Source organism: Fundulus heteroclitus, unplaced genomic scaffold, assembly GCF_011125445.2.
Source record: "Fundulus heteroclitus isolate FHET01 unplaced genomic scaffold, MU-UCD_Fhet_4.1 scaffold_38, whole genome shotgun sequence".
Classification (NCBI taxonomy): domain Eukaryota; kingdom Metazoa; phylum Chordata; class Actinopteri; order Cyprinodontiformes; family Fundulidae; genus Fundulus; species Fundulus heteroclitus.
In genome coordinates, this window is record NW_023396792.1 from 521,962 (window position 1) to 536,811 (window position 14,850).

Consider the following 14,850-nt stretch of genomic DNA (forward strand, 5'->3'; position numbering starts at 1 on the left):
AGCCAATTTGTATTCATGCTGGTTTTTGTTTCACTGCTGTCATCAGTTGGTTTTTACTTTTTGTTTTTTCATTGAATTCTTCAATTCACTTTGCTGCTTCTGCTGTTGGGTCAATCTTTACAACCGTTCCTGACAGTTTTTTAGCATAACTTAAAACAGTGATTTTGAAAACAAAATTTAAGTGCACAAATACTCTCTCTAACCCACGCAGGTTCAACATTATACATACAGGCTCAAACATACAGATACAGCCCCACAGATAATTTATTAAATGTCCCATACCAAGTTGCATCAGCAAGATCCTGGCATAATTCTGACTGGATATTTAATCATTATCAGAAATGGTAGAACCCAACTTTTAAGCCTTGTTAAATAGTTTTCAAACAGGGTTTCAGATGGGTCTGTTCCTGGCTTAAGTCCCAGGTATTAAGTCAATCAAACTGGAAAATCAGTGTCACCGTTCACAGTGAACTGAGTTTTACTTCAACACCCATAAAAAGTCCAACAAAGAAGCCTCTGCACCAGAATTGACACATTCAAGCAAGTCTGACATTTGTGGCTACCAACATGGACAAACCAAATACCTTCTGAGGACAGGTTTTATCATTAGAGAGGAAAAAGCTGTATTATTTGACCAAAGTGACAAGAAGTGTGTTTTTAGGCAAGGCAAGTTCATTTATGTAGCACTTTTCTGTAACAAGATGATTCAAAGTGCTGTACATGAATAGATAAAAATATTACAGAGAGAAATATGACATAGAAAAAGCCATTACAGTAACAAAGGAATAAGCTAAGTAAATCTTTGACTAGACTTCTTTCATATGTTAACATACAGAAAGCATAAAATCGCAGTACTTATTGTTTCTTGTCAAAGTAAGAAATAAGCTAGATAAACCCTTGAGGGTTTCTGATCTAATGTAATTTTGTCCAACTTTTCTAAGACTACAACTAGAATAACTCCTTTTGTTTCGTTGTTTCACTGGACCTGCTGCCACCTTCTGTTCGATACTCTGAAGCCGTCCAGAACCTTATTATGACCATGCATTTTGTGGGAGACAATATGACCTCAATCAATCAGATCAGCTGTGGATTACAAACTAAACCCAATATTTTCATCTCCTGTTGTCTGTCCTTCCCCAGGTGTGGCTGCTGGTTCATTTGCAGCCTCTCCCCGGGGACATGTCCCTTATGTTGCTACCTCTAACAGACACTCCCCATATCCTCCCTCAATACACCTCCTCTCTGACCTCTCCCTCTTTTAACCCAGTTAGTATTCATCTGTGCAACACTATTGTAAACACTGCTAAAATTACCAGTGCTTTTACATTCATGTTTAATTTTCTCCTTCACACCAATCAGCCCTTCATCTTCTCATGTTGTTTACAGAGAACCGGATGCAGCGTTGGTTGTAAAGTATTGTAAAAAGCCATAAACACATTATTTGCCTTTGGTGAAAGGGTTTTACCATCCCACATCGTCATTATTGTCAGGAAATAAGCGTGGAACTGTAAGCTTTTTGCCAGGAGGTCTGCCTGGCCCTGAGCGTATGATTAAATTATAACAATGTCTCAGCTACACGATGTGGATCAACACTTGCATGACAGATGGCATCTTCGGTTTCCAAGACAACCAAACCTTAAATCCGCCTTCATCTTGTCCCCCACCCCACCCCACTTTCCACTGGTGAGGTTTTGGTGGTGGTGGGGTGAGATTCAGCAGGGCACCATGTGCTGTGTACCACTCAAATTGGTCCCCTGGGTCAGGAGGACCTCAGGCCCATCAGATGGAGAATACGTATTAGAGACTCACAAGTGTTTTATCATTCTGTCAGATGAAAGCAGATCTCATTTTAATGCAGGATGATGTGTCTAAATGAAACTGACAGATATTTGTGTTTGTTTTTTCGGTCTGTGTCTTTGTGGTTGCATGTTGTGTCTTTTTTTCCCCTCTGATTTCAAAACACTAGTGCAAAATGTCAAGAAGCTACTTATTTAATTTTTCTTTATCAAGTTTAGATAGGAATGTTAAAGACAGAGCAGGTATATTCCCCTGATTAATCCATTACTAAAACAAACTTTGTTCACGTAACATGTTCTATGCATTGCTTCAAAGGTTCTATGCACAAAAAGGGCTTCACCAGCATAAAAAGGAGAAAAAGAAACCAACCAGGAAGAAATAATGAGCTAAGCAAGGCTATGCATACAAAAGAAAATGTGCAGTTAACGTCACTGTCATTGGTTTAAAGAACTAAGGAAATGTCATTGTGTTAATAGTGACTATGAGAAGACACTCAGGTAAGAAGTAAAGTTTAAAATCCTCATAAGAATGTTGAAACTAAGATCATAAAGAATAAAATGAATAAATTATCATAGGAATCATAAAATAACATGTATAATGAATAATAAATCTCAAAGCTATAAAGAAGGGAAGAAAGAAAGAATGAAACAAATAAGCAAACAGAAATTATTGAATTGAGCTATTGGTGTAAATTTTCATTATACACAACAATAAACCAAATTAAGCAAATTAAATACAATTATATAAAATCAATATAAAGCCAAAGTAAAAAGTGTAATTACCTTAAATATGAATAAGGAATAAATGTGAATACCAAAAAGATAGCTAAAAGCATAACCATAAAGATAAGTTTAGCTTTGTTTTTCTTAAATAAAACATCAATATGTGATTTTCTGCTGCTTTTCTGATAAATGTTCAGATCTTTGTATCAAAGCGATTCAATCTAGACCCTCAAGCTTTTTGTCTTTAGACTCAACAGGAGTTTATTTTGATGTTTGAGGTGTTGTAAAAACCTAGAATGCAGGAAACAGGTTTTGATGAAATGCTAATTTTTGTTCTATTCTATTACAATGAGTTATTGCTCCAAACTAATTGTGGTTTTGTTTGATTTTAATTTTCTTAGTGATCCTTCCACAGGAGAAACCTTTCTCAGTTACAGCCTGTCGAGGTCTGAGTGGCGCTGAGTCGTTAAAAATGGCTATTAAACCATATGTCAGTCAGCCCTGGTGATGAAAAATTAGTTCTGGTTTCTTCGACTCAGACTTGCTGTGTTAGGCGCCCAGTAGCTTCAGGGCAGACCTTTTTTAATTAAACTACCTGTCAAGCCGAGCCTCCTATGTCGGCCCAGTCTGGTAATTACTTTACCTTTTAGTCTAGCAAAGCAGCAACGTGAAGGCGATGTGACTCATTCATAAGGATGTTTTATTTTTCTCAGATCAATAAACGAATAATCAAACAGCTACTGTAGTGTCCCTTCAATGAAAGTGGCGCTTATGGTATGTCCAATGCGGGACACTAGAGGGCGGCATAGCAACTTCATCTCAAATCCTGTATTTATATGAAACGAAAAGAGAGCCATGTTTTAAAAAAAATCAAAATCAAAATGAAACTATTGAAATCTTGATTACATAAAATAAAAATGATTAAGACAAGTACAAGAATCAAATGTAAAATCTTATACCTCACCAAACCTCAGAAAGCAGATCTAAAACCAGAACCCTATAGGTGCTTTTTGGTGACTTTGGACTGCTACCTCCCCTGACAAGGGCTTGATGCACTTCAAAAGCTTCAGTCAGTCACGAAAAGGGCTGAGAGGACTGAGCTCCACAGCAGCTGACTCGCTGTCATTCCTCTCTGTCACTGCGATCCCAATTACTCGGACGCTGAAGAGATTAGCAGGAGCGAGGGGAAGCAATGGAGTAGCAGTGTAATGTAATTATCAAGTGATGGAGTGCCCGAAAGGTCTGTATTATCGCCAGCGAGTTTCTTAACCCCTGTCAACACAGGAGAGATCAGACTGTCACTCATCCCCCTGTGCAGTGATGGGTGAATGTTTATCTGGAGACTTTCAGAAAATCATTGCTTGATGATTTCATTTTCAATTGTGAGAATTAGTAAACAGCATTAGGGTGAATGCATGAAAGCATTTGTGTTCATACCACCGTGAGGCTGCGAGAACTAGACGGGAAAATAAGAAATGTGTAATGCACCCTGTAACCTTACTCTTTTAGGCTCAACCGTGGCTGTACTGTCTCCTGACAGCCACATTTCTCTGTTTCCCTCCCTCTTCCCTTTTACGCTTACATCCCAGTCTCCATAGAAACTCATCTGAGAGCTGAAATGTTGGACAAAAGACAGGAGAAAAAAAATCAAAGATATTCAAGGACATAGAGATTTAAAAGACGGAGATTTGGAATGAGGAAAAGATGCACATATGCAGAACCTTCACCATCAATAAATCTTCGTGTAAAATTTAAAAAAGATTTTAAGTAATTTTTTTTCTCTGAGATAAACAGATTAAAATATCTGCTTAGAGTTTCTGTCATCACATCCAATCAGGAAAACCTATGTTGTCAATGCTAAGGAAGGACAAACAACAATTATGCACCAGCTTTGCAAAAAAAAGTAGTCAATTGGATGAAAAAAGTAAATATATTAAGCTTCGGTACAGTTTGGATTATTTATCAACATATTTCAATTGCTTTTATGAAAAGTTAAAAATGCAAAAAAAAAAGGAATGGTTTCAAACACGTTTTTTTCTCTATAAAAGTAAAACGGTTAACATTTAGATTTTAATACATCAAGCAATTCTTTAGATTATCTAGTTGTTTATCATTTTAAAACCTTTTCTGAGTTTCTGATATAGCAAAACTATATTTGAAGAACGTTGATACCGATGGGCATTCAGAAAAAGGTGAAGAATTCATCAAAACACACACATTTTCAAGATTCTGAGACATAATCAGTGTTGAATAAGAGTTTTCTCATGTTTAGACCTATAAGGATATTTCCAAAAGCCTTGGAGGAAAGCAGTCAAATGAGGTGAAAGGTCATGTCTGAGATGTCAGCACTGCAGCACAGCTAGCTGCTAAAGGAAGTTAGAAAAGAAGCATTTTAAAACTCCCATGAACCATTGCTTCAAAGGTTACTGAATTCAGGCAGATGCTGATTGACGTAAGTAGACAATGTTTAATAATGTTCAGTACATTATTCCAATAACATTTAAAAGCAATCATGATCAATGTCCCTCTACTAGCTGCCACTGTCTACAGGATGGACAAGGACTCTTGCCCATCACACCAAAATGCATAAATTAACTCAAACTTTTATCCTTTTGAACCTGGATTTAAATGCTGAACTATTGCTCCATGCATCGGATTAATTACTCAGGTGTCTGAATACAAAATAACTATAAAATCATTTGGCTCTTGTTCTAAACTTTAGATGCACCCATTTCTTTCTGTTTTCCCCCCGACTTGACTGATCTGTTGAAGCCTCTATTGCAAAGAGAGGCGTGCATTTATGTAAGCGGGCGTTTAAGTGTGTGCATGTGTGAGGCGCATAGATGGTTTAGACAGTCCAGCACCGTGTCTGCCAACAGTCCGACGGAGGAGAAGGGAGACAGACTGACAGATGGACAGAAACGGTGAGAGGATGAACAGAGATCTTCCTTCTCTTAGCAGCTGATGAGTGTCAGATTTGCAGCGAGCGTCGGCCCTTCTGGTGCCGCAGTGGTCAGAGTAGTGTGAAGAGAAGACTATTAAAATCAGAATGTTTGTGGAGTGCTGAGGTGCGGAGGAGAGCCTGAAAACAAGCATGTGGTGCTTTTCATGACTTCTCCTCGTCTACAGCTGCAACTCTGCTGGAGTTTAACCCGAGATACTGTGCGTGCGGGGAACGGATCATAGGGCATGATCACAAATTTGTGTCTGCGCAGTGTCTGTGTGTTTGCATGACTGTTGAAAATCTCTCCGAGACAGACGTTATCCGACCAGCGAGTGACTCATTCAGATGTAGCATCGCTGCAGAGTCTGAGTCACCATGCAGCAGTGACAGAGTGAGGAGGAGCTTGAGGGAGGGGGGAAAGAGCCATCAGATAACAAAGGAAGTAGACATGATGAAAGAAAGCTCATGGCTTTATCTTATCCTTGTCATGTGAGCCTTGTTGCAAGCTTCACTTTGCTCTGAAACCCCACATGTGCTATCTTGACATCCTGATATTGTCTTTTTATCAGTGTAGAGTTTGTGAAAGGTATTTAGGAGGAAGATGTTTGTGGATATTTAAGCAAGATTTTCATGATGAATCTTATATGTCGCTACACACTATCCGTCAAGAGTTTCTCCGACATGGTGACTTCTTGAATTAAAAAATCACCTCTGTTTTTACCCCCCTTTGGCTTTGTATTTAAATAACTTATTTCCATACGCTTTTTTTATATAATGCCAATGGTCAAAGTCTATGAGCTTTGTCTCGATTTTTTTAAAGTCGTAACATTTTCCCCCTCTGCAGGCAAATGTCAAATGCAGTGTCTCCATTGTGTTTTGTTGCTTGGTCCTTTTTTTTCCATCCCTCATCCTTGTCCCAAGGTGTCTGCTCTAACCAGCTGAGCTCTTAAAGGAACCTCACATTTTATTACTGCAACAACAGAAAAACATACAGCCGCATAATGGTGCAAAGTTCTTGGTAAAATTGACTGCTGGAGGATAATAGAGAGTGAAGTGTCTGAATGCAGCCTTTTTACTTAAATTGTCAAGCAAGTGCTTGGTTTCTACTGTCGATTAGAAGTAATCGACGGCAATTTTTAAACAATATTGTGCCCTGATGGGTAAATGGGTAAATTGCAGGTTGCACAAAGAGGGCTATTCACAGTGGCAATTACAGCTAATAGTTGAACATGGAGATAATAAGAGGCTTATTCTGAGGATTATCATTGTTTATTGAATGTTTTTATCGGGACTGATACTGTTTAACACAAGTGACAGGGTTGGAGAATGGGTTTATCATGGTCAGCTCTCACAGTGATAAGACTGTGTGCAGAGACCCTGCTCTAAATGTACAACAAAAGGGTGGGCTGCGATAGTGTCTCTCTCGTATTATCCCTCTGCCTGGAGACCACTCTATCAGATGTGTCACACCTCTGTGTCTAATGAAATCAGCCGGACACAAAGCGATGACAGTGAATCAAATCAATAAATCATCCGAGGAAAGAGTGTTGTTTGCCTGAGGTGATTGTTTTATTTTTATTTTTTTATCGCGGCAAAAATTCATTTCAGATTATGTTTTTTTTTTTCTTTTCTTAAAATACACAAACTGTTTTATGGCTACCAAACAATAATAACAACAGAAAACATTAGACATTAACAGCCCCCCACCCCATCCTTTCTCACTTTATAATTAGATTTGGAGTGTGCTCGTCGCCCCACTGTGAAGCCATCGGTGACAGGAAAGAGGACAAAAGGAGGCCTGATGCTCGGGCTCAAGGAAATACCCCCGCCGCCCCCCTCATCGCATTCATACACGCCTAATGCTAGCTCCCATCTGGTTATAGAGCACTAAGGAGCAAGGCTGAATAAAAACCTGCCAGCACACATGTGAATGCCCTTCAGTGCACAGAAACACATTTTAGTCTTGGTGCCTTAGCTCCTATAAATGAGGAAAGGAAAAAAATAGTCCCACATCCTTGTATCTTTTACTTTTCAAACCTGCATTTAGCATGGGTGTTGTTTTGGTTCTCATAAAACACCGCCACCTTGTTTGCATATTATGAATGACAACCAAGCCATTTCAACAAAACATTGTTTCACACAGTACGTACAAGACCGTATGTGCCTTAACAGATTTCCTTTGTTTTTTGTTACTAACCTAAGTAAATAGAAAATGCAGTTTTAAAACAAGGATTTTATAGAAAAGTTTTTTTTTCCCTTAAACTTGCTAACTGGCTGCATTACCCTTGAGTCTTTGACACCACAGTGAAAGAATGTCAGCCCAATCTTTTTTAAATTTTGCCAAATTGGGGAATTTTTGAGCGAGAATAGTTGGTTTAAGGTCGTCAGACAGCCGTTCAATTTGATTTCAGTTTTGACTTTGACTAAGCCACTGCAGAAAAAAAATATTTTTGGGTTTGTTCAGAGGTGAACAGTGGTGGGGATCATCAGAAAGTGTTTGGTGCAAATGAGAGGAAAGCACTAGTCTTGTTTTGGGTCAGCGGTAGCTTTTGGCTTTAATAACTTCTAACTTTTTCACAGCCTGTTTCCAATTGTTGAAATGTGAACATTGACCTTAGCAGAGTTAAGCTGATGGAGTTGAGCTTTAAAAGTAGTTTAAAAGTTGATCCAGGTTCCTTTGTGACCTCCTGGAAGAGTTACCATGGTACGTTTGATGTAATTCTGGTGAAGATGTCACTCCAGGGATGGTTCACTATTATTTTCCTACGTTTTATTCCCTTGAGGAGAATGGCTATCATTGAAACCGCAAAGCTTTAGAAATTGTTTTGTAATATTTTCCAGACTGATAGATGTGAAGGATTTAATTTTCCATCACCTCTTCAATTTCTTTGTACTGAAGCAAAATGGGTTGCTTTTGGGCTCTATTAGCATTCCTTTTGACAGACTGGTTCTGTTTCAGTGTTTTTTTTATTCTGTTGTTCTGATAGTATTCATGTCTGGGTGTGGCTAGTGAAACTAAATCATAAATTTTGGTTTCTCAAATCAATGATTTGAAAGACTGGGGGCAATTATATTTTCACACATGGCCAGATTGATTCGCTTAGCTTTTTCCTATTTAAAAACTGCTTTTGTATTTAATGATGTTATCTGTCATGATTTAAGTTTTTGTTTCTTTTTGTTTGGACTTTTCTGGACTAATTTGTTTCCACTCCCATCAGCCACCAGCCACCAGTGACCAGTCATCATCCAATCAGCTCAGCCTCCTTATCAGCTTCACCTGCTGCACTAAATAGAGTCAACTCTGCTCACCTGTTCGCCTGCCTACATATACCTGCCAGAACATTTCACCTTGCTTCGTCCGTACTGCCACCCATGCCGCTACCAGTTTCTGTGTGATCTGCTGGCTGGACTCTTCTGCCCTGTTGTGTTCAGCCCACACTGCTGTATGCTGCTGGAGTTCAAATCGACTGCTCTGCCCGTTTCTGGTGGTTCCTCGCTCTGCATCGCCTGTTCTGGTTAGCCTCTGCTTTCATCACTGTGTCAGGCCTGTCACTGCCTGTCACTCCTGGTCTGTCTGGATCTGCCTTCATCTGATGATGTCCGGTTCTGTTCACCTGCCTCATCTGCCATTACTCACCTTTTCAATAAACCTTTTAAGAATTAAACTCTGTGTCAGGCTGATTATTGGGTTCAACAGTTATCTACAAGTATGTCTGATCTAAGTAAGTCTTATCTAGTTATCTTAAACATATAGGGGTAGCAGTAAAGCAAAAATAGGAGAATTTTATGAAAGTAAAAAAAAAATTCTCTCCACTGCAGTAAAATTCAGATTTATTTATTTATTTGTTAACACAATATCCTAATTTTCCAGAGGAATGCAAGAGACAGTGTGTACTCTGCACCCACATTTCTCAGGCCGGTGCACACAGTCTTGCATCATCCTATTGGGTTTAAGATGGAACGTGTTTGACTTCCTAATATTAGAGCGCTTCGCCCCAGAAGCTCCCCTCTTGACGAACTGATGACGCACTTCCCGACACGAGGGTTGGAATCACATGAGCAGAGGAGGTGAAGGTGGTGGTTGGAGAGAGGGAGTTTGACAGTGCAGGCCAGCTAAATATATACCAGCTGTGAAGCTACAGCACTGAAATCTGGGATGGGCAGCCAATCATGGTTTCTGTCTCATACAGGAGGAGGAACTTGCTTCTAGTTTTTGAACCAATCTGCACTGATCCAGCGCCTGTTGTGGGGTAATTGTTACCCTGAGTGAGTGTAGAAGTACAACTTCCAGATAGGATTATCCTCAGGCGTTACATGCTGTGATGGTATGTTGAGTTTTGTCTGGATTCTCCATGTCTTTGTGCACGTCTCAGAACCCGCCCAGGATGGTGTTACGCAGTGATCCCTCTTTAAGCACCACGGACAGCTCACATGTGGGGGGGGGGGGGGGGAACCATACAATGCAGGATGAATGTTTTAAATTTGTCTTTGCAGCATGGAGCAGAAATATTATGGTAATCTTGTATGAATGTTTTAGATGTGAAATGTTGCAAGTTCTGCGTCTTCTCTGATCATAATTTTGATATGCTGTCTGGAGAAGTATTTGCCATCATTCTGCAACCTGCGTAGAGCTGCTGGAGAAGCATTGTGCAAATCAGGGTTTTATTTATGAGCCACGCAGGACCTCAGGGGGGCGAGCATGACGTGGACCCCTCCCCCTTTCATTAAAAAGTGATTTTGGCATCAGGTTCCACTCTCCTAAAACCCCTCCTTTCCTCCTCATTCTCAAGATCCCTTGAGACTAAAATAGCACCTGCCCCCACGCTCCCTTGAACAGTCATTAAAATGGCTAAACATATGTAAACTCATTCTCTCAGTTGGGCACAGACACGCCCACATGCTGTATTTTTAATAATTTAGAATCTCGGTTTCAGCACAGAAAGTTGCATTAGGTTGGAGAAGGCAAAGTAACATTTCCTCTTAAAGAAGAAAAACTGATTTTGTGTTTTTAACGTAATTTATTGTGGCTGTGGGCTGACGGTCACAAACATTTATGGGTCACCTCCACCCAGATGTAACGGGACAGCATGACGGTTAAGGCTGGTTGACTGTGAGAACACACAGTTTAGGGCTGAGTGGTGACACGTTTATTGAGCTTGTCAAATTAACTCGTGCAGTGAACTGAGACAGGAAAAGAGTCACGATAAAGCAAACACACGCACGCTGGCACACACACACACACACACACACACACACACACACTAAAACAGACAGAAGGAGCATGTTTTTAATATCACCTGGTCCAGACGTTGTGCATCAATCAGAGGCTGATCTCTGAGTCACCTTGGGGCTTTACAAAGCTCCTACGGAGTTGTTTGACGTCAGTGTTGGTAGGAGGCATGCAAGTGGTCTGAATTGTATTTCTTGAGTGTTGATTGGAAGAATTCAAACTAAATTAGTCACCTACGTTTAAAAACACATTTTACAGTGAATGTAGCTTAAAACCGAACATCTTGTTCCTCTTTATAAGGACAAGTTTATCATACAACAGATGACTGAGGTTGATTTTTAAAATAATGTGTGCAGCAGTTAGTGAAAAATATGGCAAAAAGGGAATATTTGAAGAGATATATGCTAAAACTAACATTTATAATCACTAAATATAATATTTTATCTCTCAATCATCAGCTGTCATAATGGAAATGACATATTTAAGGGATTATTTTGGAATCTTTTGGCTGTATAAAGTTGACAATTTATAAATGTTTTATTTCATGCATGAATTAAAAAATGCACATTTGTTTTTGTAGGTCTAGTCATGCACTGCTGCACATGTCACAGTTACTGTGACATGTGCAGTATATACTGTATATCATCGATGTATAGGAGCTGAACAACTCATATTTGTTCAGCAGGCATATGTAAATTCCATCTTATACCAGCAATAATATTATTGCCAAATTACACAGTGCATTTTACAAGAAAAAACAAAAACAAAAAAATGTAAACCTATTGGACCAGTTCTACACATTGATATATACAAAATAACAATAATGCACTCAACATAAAAAGTGAAGAAACTTATGTTGGGTTTATTAATTTGTTGTTGTAGCAATATCCCAATTTAAAAAAAAAAAACAGTTTTTTTCCTGTTAAATGGTGTCACATTTACAAGGAAAATGCATGTGTGAATTAAGCAGCAGAGCTGAGTATATAGGTGCGCTGAATAAAAAAAACTTTCCAAAACCTCTCTATCAATGCCGTACAGCTTCCAGTGGCAGCACTGTGAATGTGTGGGACAGCTTCTCCCTCGCTGGAATAACAAAGTTTGTCATTAAACAGCAATAAGAATATGACATTCTGCAACCGGTGGAAGTCTCATATATCCGCTCTTAGAGGCCAAACACTATCCTCCAAGATATTCATGGCTGCCCACATAGTGTGTGGTCTATGTCATACTAGCTTTGGCAGTGGAGAACATCTGTGGCTCTTATTTGTTCAATGAATTACTTGTTTAATTACTAATGTGTTGTCTTTCCTCCCGTTTGAATCATCCAATCCAGTAAACAACAGCACAAAAGAATTTGTAACAGAATAAGCTGTTTGGTACTGTTCGAGAAGATTTGGCAGGTTTTTCATGAGCACAAACCACAAATTCAACTTCCCTACTATCAGGTAATGAGATTGGTGAACCCAAATTCAGCCACACACAGAGTTTCGTTTGAGCAGTTTATTGAAGGTAATGGTTAGTGGAGAAGGAGACCGGTGACCTAGACTGGAGCAGGTGGGAGATGATGGCTGGAGCTGGCAGACGTGAGGGAGCAAAGGCAGGCAGGCGTGAGGCGAGGCAACGACGAGGAAAGCATGAAGAAAGGGAGAAGGACGAAGGTCGAAGGACGAATGAAGGAAGATGTTCCGGCGGGGAAGAGCTGGCTGAGGAGGGTTTAAGTAGCTGGTGGACTGGTGGACTGAGTAATCCTAATTAGAGGCTTCAGGTGGGAGTGATCTAGAGGTAACTGAGGCTGGAAGCAGGGTGGAAAAGACTAGATACTGTCCAAGGCGAGGCAAGCCAAAAGACTGAATCCTGACACCTGCTCAACCTGCAAACACATTTTATTTACAAATGTGGCGCCATTCAAAGTGGAATAATCAGGTATTCAACTTGTGTAAGATTTAATGCCAAAAATTACTGTTTCAACAAAGAAACATATGAAACATGCTTGTTCTTCATTCAGTGAAGTAACTTAAGGTGTGGAAAGTAGCAAAAAGTTGTACTCAAGTAAGAGTAGCATTACTTCAAAATAACTTTACTCAAGTACAAGTATGATGCAGTAAAGCTACTCCTAGAATCTACTTTCTTTTTTAAAAAGTTGTTCTAGTAAATGCTACTGCATAAATGTAAGCCCACTTATTACCCACCTCTGGTCTAATTAAGTCTAAGTCAGTGGTTTGGAACATGAGTTGTCACAGAAAGATAACTCATGTTCCAGAGTTTAAGCATAATAACTATCTTCTTTTGTCGTTGGGACATACATTCAAATAAATGCATTTAACCCATCCCTTAGGGAGCAGTGGTCTGCCACGGTGTGGCGCCTGTAGAGCATTCTGCCACTAACGGTCTGTTTAAGGGTCCAGAGTGGCAGTTTGTGGGATTCACACCCAGAACCTTGCAGCATCTACAGGACACAAGCACCCTGTTATCTAGCCGCTGGCCACCAGTCCTCTGCTGTGGGGGACCATAGCTCACTGGAGATGACGAGTTTTTGTAGCTAAACTTCTAACGACAGCTGACAGTTGACTTGGTACACAGTGTGTAATAAACTACACATTTCTAGTAAATAAGGTGAATTTACCTAAAGAAAGACTCCAAACATATTGTCCAGAACAGAACAGAAAAACAATCCAATTAAATACATTTAAAAGGAGTCAGCGAATGTGGTTTTGGGCATCTGATACTTTCCTTTGGAGTTTTTACCCTTTTAAGGGGTATATCCTGATGAAAAGAGACTGTGAGTTGGACTCAAAACTCACTAGAAAGACTATATATCCTTCTTATCTGTGAAAACCATTTGATCTCCACAAAATGGAGAGTGTCATATTTCCCTCCTGAATTACTCCTATGACCCAGAGTTAGAGATTAATGAATTTAATGCATATATGCATGGCATTCATTAAATAAGATTAATCTTAATCTCTTTTTTCTTTTAGCTATGGCTAAAATCAAAGAGAAGAATAGGATTATTCAGATGGAAAAACTGTCGAAAGAATTTAAGGTGGGTATAAACCTTTGTTGTGCTGTGACAGACCTGTGGGCAGAAGTAGCAGGTAGATCACAAATCACAACAACACCTCCAAATAGCTCAATAAGTGCTCCATCTTCCTCTCATCTCCATTAAGAGTTTAGAATAGTCAATAGGTCCAGCTGGACACTGGGGACCAACCCTATTGATTTCACAGACCGGGAAGGAGGATAGCCATTAAATGTGCACTTCCTGTAGCCTTTGGAGCATCTCAGACTAACTGAGATCCTTGCCATAATGGTATTGCCTCATCTTTTTAGTGAATAAGTGTGTTGATTGTTATTTTATCGTATTATTAAGGTTTGGGTGTTGCCAGGAAATAGTCTGTGGAAATACTCTGAATAGTTGTGTATGAACACACCCTTTGTGAACGTATTAAACATGTTATTTGTTTTTTGTGCATTTCTTGTCACCCTAAAAGAAAACTAAAGAAAAAGTCAAATGATCCATATTCACCCTAGTAATTAACTTTGACTAATTGTTCTTTGAAATGGAGCTTTTTGCAGTGGTGATACGAACCGAGCAGTTTTTCTTTTACTCCATTTGGAAATGAAATATTTAGCAGCTAAGGAGGTAGACAGCTCCCTCAGGAAACAAATAGATTAAAATGGAGAGTGAATATTGGATTTGCTGTCCAAATTAATAATACTGTAGCTCCATAAATTAGAAAAATGTAAATAACCAGCTTGTCTAAACATATTCTCAATAGAAACTTAAACATAATAGCACAAAGCAGCTTCACTTACCATATGCTCTTTAATGTTATCTGACTTTTGCATGTCTGTTCTCGTCAACACAAACACACCAAGCAAACACAGATTTGTTTACTTTTTTATATCAAAAAGAACGAAAAAAGAAATAGATTATTTCATCTTGACATCAACAAACCTCTCAATTTACACAGCAACAGAAGCCATATAATCACGCTGTAACTTCAGAGGCACAAAAACAGGAAACTTTGCACTATTTTAGGTTGCACATTTGTCGTTTTCGTCAAAATCGCATTTTTAGATCTCAGCTCTAATGTCAGTGAACAAAGTGACAGTGAAATGCTGTACAAGGGAAGGAGGGGATACTACATGTGGAG